Below are 9,703 nucleotides of genomic sequence, written 5' to 3' on the forward strand. Positions count from 1 at the left end.
AGGGGTCGCCAAGATAGATGGAGCCGCACTTGGCGAAGGAAAAACTTCGTGGCACACTCTGCGGAGTGAGTCTCTTTCCCCAACCGTCCAACTTAAATCCGGGGCCTGGCTCTCGCTGGACTCCTCTAGAAGCGGGAGGTGGAGACTCAGGCCCCCCTGCTTTCTGCACGAGGCTGCTGTGGCCACAAGAGATAGAGCCCCTCAAGTGACCTCAATAAAATCTCGTGACGCTCTAAGAATAGGAACGGTAGCTGGTCCGCTGAGTGCCTTGGGACGGGAAGGGCATTCAGGGTGCCAGGTGGCTGTCCCATAGGGCTGTCTGTCTGTCCCCTCAGCATGGGGCCCAGGCTCCTCAGCCCAGAAGAAATACCCTGAAGGCGACTCTCCTGCTCTTCGCGGACTTTCCCCTCATGCCCCCCAGTCCAGAGCAGGGACTCAGATTGGCTCCGTGTACCAGGCCTCGACCAGATCCATATGACCCCGTCTGCTCTTGGCCCTGGGTCCCTTGCTCCGTCCCCAGCCGGAGTGGCCCCAGCCGCTCTGGCGCGTGGGAAGCCCTGGCCACCATCTCTTGTCATCGCATCTCTTGGCACCGCTAGCTGTCTCGGCGACCCTGGGGGCAAAGCTCGGGCTGTGGCATGGCCTCCTCTGTACTTGCCCAGGTGGGGAAGGGAGCAGCTCCCGTGCGGATCCAACGGTGCCCACGGAGGCGCTGGCAGCCGCCTGGAGGGGCCGAGTGGCACACGGAAGAGGCAAACCTGGACGAGTGAGAGTCAGGAGGCAGAAGTTTCCCACCGTCCTCGCTTCCACAGACTTTTCTGAGATGGGTCTTCTTCCACGGGTCCTCTGTGAAGATGTCACTCCGCTGGATTTTTCGGGAAGCCGGGACCAGCTAGGTCACGCTCACGTTTGAATTTTGCTTTCCTTCTGCTCCTCTGGGTTCCCTTCCCTCTGCGGGAAGTTTACTGGGCGTGCACTCGGGGTCCCGGCCTGTGGACCAGCAGGTCGGACTCAAGGAGAAGTGGGGGGTGATGCGGTCTCAGTGGGAGATCCGAGGCTGGAGGCACCCTTCGGAGTTGTCCTGAGTCGGGGTGAGTGAGGGACAGGGCCTCTATGCCCTCTGCTGATCAGCCGGCGATGGGGCTGCTCCCGGAAGGGCGTGTAACCAGGGGACAGGGGACTTCAGGAGAGCAATTCCTAAGAGGGCGGGCAGTTGGGGGCCACCTGCCCCCAGCACTTCCAGAGCTGGGGAGTAAGTTCTCCACTTCTGAAGGGGGATCCACTCACCCCCCTTCCCGGCTTCACTTACCCTTGCCCGTCATTCTTGCTTCCCCGGGATTGTGTCTGTCAGTCACACGTTAGCAGGTAAGCTTTGACACAGGCTCAGCTTTCTGGGGAATCTGGGTTCGGACACCCACTAGTCCACCTTTTTGGGAGATCTTTGTGTTGCGATGTACCACAGGCTATTTGCTAGTCTGTGGGATAGCTTTCCTTAGGTCAGGTGATCGACCCTCGACCAATCGTCTCTGGTCAGAGGCAGGGTGAGACAGACGTCAGCTACCTGTGCTCCAGGGACGGTGTGTCCCCTCTTCCCTCAGCAGGGGACCGTGAGGGGGATGGTCTCCAGGACTGACGCATCCACTACACCTGCGTGTCTGCTATTTAATGGGCCTTGACTGGGCAGGAGACAGGCAGTGCAGGGCAACAGACAAGGATTCTGTCCAGGGAGCTCACAGTCCAAGTGGGGTCACCCAGCTTTTCCTCTCAGAGCCCTTGGGGACGACCCCAAGCAGAGGCGGAGGCCAACACTCTTGACTGCCCTCCCCTATCAGCCATTCCCTCCCACCCTCGCGGTCTCAGGGGGTGAACTGTGAATGTTCTAACCCCATTAGTGTGGCCCATGATCGGTTTGAGTCTGGGCATGGGACTCAGCTCAGTCTCAAAAGTTAGATCTGGAAAAGGATTTCCTCACCAATGAAACGCCGCACACCAGAGGAAATTACTCTTTTTACCGAATTGCACGTGACTGCCTGAAAACGTAAGTACATCGTGGCCGTGTGGGATGCGGTGACGGTGGCATCTTTGACGATGTCGCTGAGCCACGGAACTGACCCGCCCTGCAAATGGCTCCACTCTGGGCTTGTGGTTATACGAGGTGTCAGTATCCTTATCGGTGTAGCGACCAAGAGTGACGCCTCTGAAGCCTAGCTACCTACCACTCATTAGGTGTGTGACCCTGGGCGAGACGCTTAACCTCTCTTGCCTCAGTCTCCTCGTCTGTAAAATGAGTGTAAAATAAGATCCACCTTGTAAGGCTGCTGGGAGGTGTAAATGGGTTTGCATGTGTGAAGCGATTATTATAGCATCTAGCACCCAGGAAATGGTATATTAGTGTTGATTGTTATTTAGGCCCCCTTTAAGGACAGACCTAAGTTAACAGGTAGACAGAATTGGATTAATCACAAGCCTTGGTTTATGACATGCCACTGGTATATTTATTAATATAACGAACATCCAGGAACCCGTCGCTCAACTCAAAACTCAAGAACTCAAATATTGCCCATTGTAGTTACCCCCTGGTACGTGTTTCTCTCTCGAACTAGCCCCCTGATCACCCCACCCCGGAGCCCCCCTGTTGAGTAGTGCCCTGAATTTTATATTTATTATTCCTGTGTGTGTGTGTGTGTGTGTGTGTGTGGTTTTGTCCGATATAAATGTACGGCCAAACAGTACGTTACTTTGTTTTGCCTGCTTTTAGGCATCATAAAAGGGTACATGTGGCATGGTCTTCTGGGAATTTTTCTTTCCACGAAGATGCTTTTATTTGGGGTGTCTGCTTCTCACAGCCAAAGGGATCCAATCCCATAGCACCTTCTCGAAGAGAGAAAGAAAAGCCCACTTTCAACGGACAAGAAACAACAGTTAGATCTTCTTCTCTTCTTTCTCGATTCCTGCACTTAATTTGGCCGTGGAAGTGTGCTCGCCCTCATGAGGGTCCTTCCAAAAGTGCCTTTCCTCTGAACTAGTGTGTGAGGGCATTCCTGTCCTGCGGGCCGGCCGCCCTGCTGTGCAAAGAGTCCAGGTATGAAGCCCCAGAGATGCTGCTGCTTGGAGCCCTGGTCCCCGTGTGGAGATGCTGCGGCCCCTGTGGAATTTTTCTGATGCCTTTGAATCCCCACCGGGATTCATTTTCCCTTTTCCATCCCAAATACGGTCTAGGGCCCTGGAAGGCGTGGGAGAACTAATTTGAGGCAAGCATAAACACTTCCATGCCCGTGGAACCCCGGCCAGCAGGAATTTCAAGCCATCGGAGAAGTCTGCCAGCCTCTGGCTGGACTTTGGCTGGGACCCTCTGCTGTAGCTACTTTTAGCTGGGAACATTTTTTCCCAGACTCTTGAAGGCCACACTTGAAGGATGATGATTTACTCACCAAAGACCCCAAACTGACCAGGGGCATTTCTATATCAAGTTAGCCATTTACATGCCTGCCTCCCCAGTTTCCCCATTCTGGGTGGTGGAGCCTACTTGTTAAGACCCAGAGCTCAGGAGGCAAACAAACCTGGTTCTACCCCTGGGTCTACCTACCTCTTATTGACTTTGGGCCAGTGACCTAACATGTCTGAGTCTGTCTGTTTCCTCATCTGGAAAACAGAGATGATGATGATGATGATGATGAGATACCTACTTTAAGAGTGGTGAGAATTAAGTGAGGTAATAATGTATATGAACATACTTGCACCGAATAGTGTTTGTATCAGTCAGTCCAGGTGTAATTATGCTGCAGTAACAAACATCCCCCAAAGCTCAGTAGCTTAACACAACAGAAGTTGTTTTTTTTTCTTTTTAATGCTTATTTATTTTTGAAAGAGAGAACATGAGCGGGGGAGGGACAGAGCCGAGGGGGACAGATGATCTGAAGTGGGCTCTGCACTGACAACAGCCCAATTCGGGGCTCAAACTCACAAACTGTGAGATCATGACCTGAGCCAAAGTTGGATGCTCAACAGACTGAGTTTATTTTTCACTCTTATAAGGTTTGCTGTAGACCTAGGCCACTCCCCAGGGCAGCTTTCCCCCATGCGTGTGATACATGATCCAGAAGATCAAATTCTGGTTCCCCCATTTCAGCAAGAAGCCCCCATGTTCACTGTGGCAGGGGAAGAGTTTAGCTAAAGAATTGGGAAGAGCCCTTTTGCCCTCAATTAATTGCACAGAACTACTTACATGGCTTCATCTAACAACAAGGACATTGGGATATACAGTTTTCTGTGTGTTTGGGGAGGAAAAGTGAACCAGGTACCGGGGAGAACTCAGTGTCTCCCACAGTGTTCAATAAACATTAGTTTCCTGCCTTTATTTTCTACCCTCAAAGAGTTTAGAACCTGTTCAAGGTGACAAGGCATAGATAGATGAAAAGATAAACATATTTTCTTAGTTCCTTAGAAGCATGAGGTCCTTTGCATTTTGTAGAAGGCTTTTCAGCTTCATTTCCATAGTCTCCCGGGGAGGATTTTTCCTGCCGGTGTATAAGAAGGAAGACGGGGAATGGCGTGTGGGAGGCCCATGTAGGGACTGGACGGGCAAGCGTCAGAACCATCTGGTTTTGCGGAGGAGATCCAAGTGCACCAAGCCTCCCAGGAGGGCAGAACTTGAGGCTGGTAACCCAGTAGCTGTCTGTGGACAGACAGAAGGACAGACCGTGAGCCAGGCATCAAGCCAGTGCTATACGTACTGTCAGTCATGTAGTTACTATGAGTACCCCAATTTTACAGATGAGGAAACTGAGGCTCAGAGAGGTGAACCATCTTGCCAAAGACATGCAGCGATGGCACAAGGGAGGAGGGATTGGGGGGGGATCCGGAAAGTCTCTGGGGTGAGGAGTGGGTCAGGGATGCCTGGGTCCTCCCTCATTCCTTCTGCACGGGCTCCGGCTGAGCAGGCAAGACAGGGGGCGCTGTCTGCAAATTGCCAAATGTGAAACACGCAAGAGGCTCTTTGCAAAAATCCAAAGCGCTCGCGGGAATTTTTTCACAAAAAATAAGATGAGACTTTTCAGTATAGAAGCAGCCAGCGGCTCCTTTTTGGATAGAAGGGAGTTGGGGGAGGGAGGGGGATTCTGCAGAGCGAGGGAGGGCACTCTTCTCCACATTGGGGCCTTAAGCTGGTGGAGATCCGAATCAAAGTGTCCTTCCCTTGTAAGATGGGGACACTGAGGCTGAGAGCGGGGAAAGGTTTGTTCAGGGTCACACAACCAGGAAGTGGCAGAGGCAGGTGGGAACTCGGGTCTCCGGATGCCTGTCCCTCCCGCCACCCCCTCCACGGCTGCCTCGCGGGGCAGAGCGAAATGGAGGTCAGAGGGCACAAAGTCAACACCGAGCCCTGTGTGCAAGCAGGACGTGGGACCTCTCCTCGGGCATGGCCTATCCCCGCAAGCTTGCAACGTCCCAGAGAGGAAGGGAGCAGGGAGGTGACACCCCCATCATGCCTCAGTCCCCTAAAGTATCTCGTTTTCCATAAGGGTGATCAGCAATCTGTTGCCGTGACATTTTTTTTTTTTTTTTTTTTAGGATTCTGATACGAGGGCAGAAAAATCAAGACCAGGAGGCATCAAAAGGGGATCAAACGGGAGATACCCTTATTTTTTTCTGCCTTGACCAGGGAAGCAGGCCTCCTAGCCAGCTGTGCCCTGGCCTTCCCAGACTCCCCCTCCTGACCTTAAACTACAGCTCACGCCCTAGTATGTGTGTGCCTTGCTCCCCACGCCCTGAACTTGGTTTTGCCGGGAACTGGAGTGTGGAATGTTTCAAACGTGGATGGGCTGCCTGCAGGGGGAGGCCAGGGTGGGCTTCCCATCTCTGGGGCGCAGGGGCTGAGGTTGGCCCCGGTGTGGCATGCCGCGGGGGGTGTCCCATGGGGGATGGGATGTCTCCCCCCCCCTCCCCCGCTTTGGCTTGTATTTGGCTAACGGGACGTGGCACCCAGGGATCAGTCAAGCCGTTCATTCCCTGCTTCTCTCCCTGCCAGGCCTCAGCTCCTACCTGGCGGCCTCTCCAGAGCTCACCCCTTCTGGGTTTTGGTACCTGCTCCGAATCCTAGTCCTTTCGGGCCTCGCTGGGGTAACCGCTCACCACTGGTGCTCGGTCCTCTCAGGGTGCCTCGCGGCCCACGTCCGTTCCCCTTCCCGCGTGCATGGCCCCGTCACAAAGTCCCCTTGCCGTCCCTCTGGAAGACGCCATCTGTTTGCCGCCGGGGCCTGGACTGACACAGGCAGAAGGGGTAGGACGTCCACCCCCGCGGTCCCCGTCTTTCCCGGAGGCCGCGGTTCCCAGGTCCTACCGCTCTGCCTGGCGTCCCGGCATTTCCGACAGCCCGGCCCCTCCGCGTGCCAGGCCCGCGCCGAGCTCCCGCCAGCCTTATTTATTTATTGAACAAGATGCAAGCACGGTTTCCTTTTGTGTCTAATGTGTCAGCGTTTCAGCGGATTCTGACTTCAAGGCGGGGATTTTGTTGACAATAATGAGATCACCCAGACAATTACCGTTTGATTTTTCCGTTTGCCAGAGAGGGGAAGATTAAAGAAAAGTTAAGAAGCTTTGGCTGTTTCCTGTTATCCATTTGCGGGGAGGGGTGGGGGTGGGGCGGAGGGTTGGGAAGGAGAGAAAATCTAACCGCTTAGAAATGTCCACGTCGGGAGGCACTCAGCTTCGCCCGTCGCTGAGGCGCCCACGTGGGACGATCCGAGAGGCGCCCGAAGCTCCTCTCTTCCCAGGTTCTTCCTCACCTCAGGCCACAAGATCTGAAAGTCCACCGGCTCCAATATCCATTCCTGCAGCTTACATCCTGGAGTGAGACACGGGGGACTGGGATTCAACACACATGTATCATCATCATTATTATTAGGGATAGAAATATTATTGTCTTGGTTCAGCCGCTAACTTGTTGGCATGGGGTTGGCTTTACTCCTCCGGCCTCAGTTCCCCCTGTGAGGGATGAATGAGAGGATCCAGACCCCCTTTGGCCCTGACTTCCACCGCCCGGTGCTTCCCCCTGATTTGGGTGGCCAGATTTTTCGGATGGGGAGACCCTGGGAAGAGCGTGCATGGGTGCTGAAGGAGAGGAGGGTGCTGAAAGCACAAGTAGGGACTGGAAGCTTCTTGGCTCCCGCCATGCGTTCCTAATGAGACCTCAGCCCCAGGAGGATAGGCCTCGGCTGGGGGCATTCAGAGCGTGTCCTATGGAGTTCCTGGGGGAACAACGGTGCCGGGTAACTTAGGCAAGCTGGAGAATCTTCTCCCTCCTTCCATCCCCCATGTGGGGTTCCTAGTGGGGCCCCTCCTGTGAACCAACCTCGCTGGCAGACATCATCTGGCTTCTATGCTCAGAAAGACCATCTAGAAAATGACTCTACCTCTGGGAATGTTCTCACGGCCTCTTCTACACCTTACACCTCTTTCTAGAACATCACAGAGGCTGTCACCCCCAGTGGGTTCTGCCTTTCCCTCAACCTATCACCTTCCCTCTCCCTCCCTTCCAGCTCTCTGCCCCCTCCTGTGCGTGAACGTGTCACCGTCTGCTCCTGCCAGGTTGTCACTCTATTGGTCTGTCCAGGTGCTGGCACTTTCAAACAACCTGCTAGGTACAGTATGTTGGAAGGTGATCACTGGGACAACACAGTTTGTCACCGAAAAGAGAAAAAAAAGACGAGAGAAAAATCATAGCGGGGTGAAGGGACTCAGAAACTTTAAGCAGAAAGAATGCTAGACAAATGGGAGAACCGAGGCCCAAAGAAAGGGGTGGTTCCACACTGTAGTGCTTCCTCTAAGGCTTGTGTCCCCCACGGCAAGATAAAGCAAGCCGAGGCAGTTTACTGAGTTTTGTTTTGGTTTTTTTCTTTTTGAAGTAGGGTTCACTCCCAGTGCGGAGCCCAGTGCAGGGCTTGAACTCGTGACCCTGAGATCAAGGCCTGAGCTGAGATCAAGAGTTGGACACTTAATCGACTGAGACACCCGGGCGCCCCTGAGTTTTTCATAAAGTTTTTTCTTCTGAGAGTTAGTCCTTCCTACTTTTGCTGTTTAAATATCCACTCTTATGACATTGTGGTGATAACACATAGTTGCTGATTTTCTTTTTAAATATCCTTTTGCGTGGGGGCACCTGGGTGGCTCAGTCAGTTAAGCATCTGACCCTTGATTTTGGCTCAGGTCATGATCTCACGGTTCGTGGGATTGATTGCCGTGTCGGGCTCTGGGCTCACAGAGCAGAGCCTGCTTGGGATTCTCTCCCTCTCTCTCTCTCTGCCCCTCCCCTGCTTATGCACGGTCGTCTCTCTCTCTCTCTCTCTCAAAATACCTAAATAAACATTAAAAAAATCCTTGCTTGGCATAAGACACAAATTTTAAAAATTGGCAATATCAAATTGATAAGCCAGATTTGGGTGAAATTTGACTGTTGCATGATGGCCAATGTCTGGGAACGTGTGCCTCCTAGCATCAGGAGAAGGCACAGGCCAGCGTTTGTTAAACTCCTCTCCTGGTGGGGAGCTCCCTACCTCCCCTGGGAGGTGGTTCTGAGGAGCACAGACTTAGGGAAGCCAAGGCTCACAGCACCCCACTGGCCCGGGCCCGAGCCCCACGGTGGGAGGGAGGTCACAGTCAGGCCCCTGCCACATTGGTTCCTGAGGCCTTATGTTGCCGTGGGCCAGAAAACGCAGGACAAGATTTCTCCTGCCCAATCAGTGATTATGGGTGATGTTTCACTTTCTTTACTGTTTTCACTTTTGTCTGAATTTTTACAGGCAGCAGAATAACTTTTATAGCCACCTCCAATAAATCCTCTCTACATTGGAGAAATACAAGCCCGCAAACCTTTGTCCTCCATTTTCTTTTTTTTTTTTTTAATTTTTTGTAATGTTTTTATTTATTTTTGAGACAGAGACAGAGCACGAGCAGGGGAGGGGCAGAGAGAGGGGGAGACACAGAATCCGAAACAGGCTCCAGGCTCGGAGCTGTCAGCCCAGAGTCCGACGCGGGGCTTGAACTCACAGACCGTGAGATCATGACCTGAGTTGAAGTCGGACGCTTAACCGACTGAGCCACCCAGGCGCCCCGTCCTCCATTTTCTTAAAGTTTATTTATTTATTTTGAGAGAGTGTGAGCGAGCAAGCATGCTTGGGGGAAGGGCAGAGAGAGAGAGGAGAGGGAATCTCAAGCAGGCCCCGCTCAGCGCAGAGCCGGACTCGGGGCTCGAACTCATGAACCATGAGATCATGACCTGAGTCAAGATCAAGAGTTGGACGCTTAACCAACTGGGCTACCCAGGCACCCTTGTCGTCCAATTTTAAAGTCATAATTGCTCATGGCACTAAATTGGAACACCCAGGGAAGGACAATGAGAATGTCTGCCTCCCACGAGAGAGTAATGGCCAGCATTTTGGGTCCTTCCTTTCCATCCTAGGACCACGCAGAAACAGAGGACACAATTGGCTGTTCCTTCTTGGGGTTCCTCTCTCTTCCACACTACCCACCCGTTCCCTCTAACCTCCCCAGATGCTGATGCCAGCCCAGTAGGAGCTCCCCTGATAAATGTTTGTGGAGCTGAATGAAAAGGCAGCAGAGAAGAGCCAGCCCCTGAGAGGTGGGCCTCCACTCCCAGGCCCCCCGGAGAGCTCTTTCGGCCAGACTTTGACAGGCAGGGGTTTGTTTC

At 53.2% G+C, this 9,703-nt stretch overlaps 1 long non-coding RNA gene across 1 annotated transcript; it reads right to left on the reverse strand.

Moving 5' to 3' along the window:
* Positions 1–4,340: 4,340 nt before the first annotated feature.
* LOC122234149 lies at positions 4,341–6,374 on the reverse strand. The gene is made up of 2 exons (XR_006211914.1): positions 6,040–6,374; positions 4,341–4,675 (listed from the first exon to the last, which is right to left on the reverse strand). It is a non-coding gene; the product is annotated as an uncharacterized LOC122234149 (long non-coding RNA).
* Between the last annotated feature and the right edge of the window lie 3,329 nt (positions 6,375–9,703).

The sequence above is a fragment of the Panthera tigris genome, chromosome E2 (genome assembly GCF_018350195.1).
Source record: "Panthera tigris isolate Pti1 chromosome E2, P.tigris_Pti1_mat1.1, whole genome shotgun sequence".
NCBI lineage: Eukaryota > Metazoa > Chordata > Mammalia > Carnivora > Felidae > Panthera > Panthera tigris.